This window comes from Nannospalax galili, unplaced genomic scaffold (assembly GCF_000622305.1).
Source record: "Nannospalax galili isolate Female #2095 unplaced genomic scaffold, S.galili_v1.0 scaffold54, whole genome shotgun sequence".
Lineage (NCBI taxonomy): Eukaryota > Metazoa > Chordata > Mammalia > Rodentia > Spalacidae > Nannospalax > Nannospalax galili.
This window is the reverse complement of record NW_008341028.1, coordinates 717,635-718,288: the sequence shown is the minus strand read 5'-3', so window position 1 is coordinate 718,288 and position 654 is coordinate 717,635. Positions and strand designations below refer to the sequence as shown.

General features: G+C 32.9%; 1 protein-coding gene across 1 annotated transcript in view; it reads right to left on the bottom strand.

The window, feature by feature from the left end:
* The window catches only part of Sugct (succinyl-CoA:glutarate-CoA transferase), a 932,078-nt gene that overhangs the window by 611,276 nt on the left and 320,148 nt on the right, over window positions 1-654 (bottom strand). The gene's annotated exons all lie outside the window — the stretch shown is intronic.

Below are 654 nucleotides of genomic sequence, written 5' to 3'. Positions count from 1 at the left end.
TGGTCAATTTTGGAGAAGGTTCCATGGGGTGCTGAGTAGAAAGTATGTCCTTTGGTGCTTGGGTGGAATACTCGGTAGATGTCTGTTAAGTCCCTTTGATATATGATATTGTTTAATTTAGATGTCTGTCTGTTAACTCTTTGCCCTGTTGACCTATCTAATGGAGACAGTGAGGTATTGAAGTCCCCTACTATTAATGAGTTTGGGTTAATCTGGGTCTTAAAGTCCTGTAGTATTGTTTTTGTGAAGTTAGGTTCACCAGTGTTTGGTGAATATATGTTCATGATTATAATATCTTCTTGATTCATTGTTCCTTTGATCAAAATGAAGTGGCCCTCTTTGTCTCTTCTGATTAGTTTTAGTTTAAAGTCTTTTTTGTCAGATATTAGAATTGCTATGCCTGCTTTTTTCATAGTGCCATTTGCTTGGTATATTTTTTTATTTACTTTTTTTTTTATTAGAAGAAGCATTTCATTACAACAGCATTAACCTATTCAATAACATTTTTCTGAGCTAGGGTACATCTCTTTCAAAATTGGCTGTACATTTCTAGGTTTACAGATGAATTATTACCCTTATATAATCTTTTACTCATTATAAACTCTATAAGACATAAAATTAAATGAGGTTCCAACGTTTAAAAAAGATCTCCAC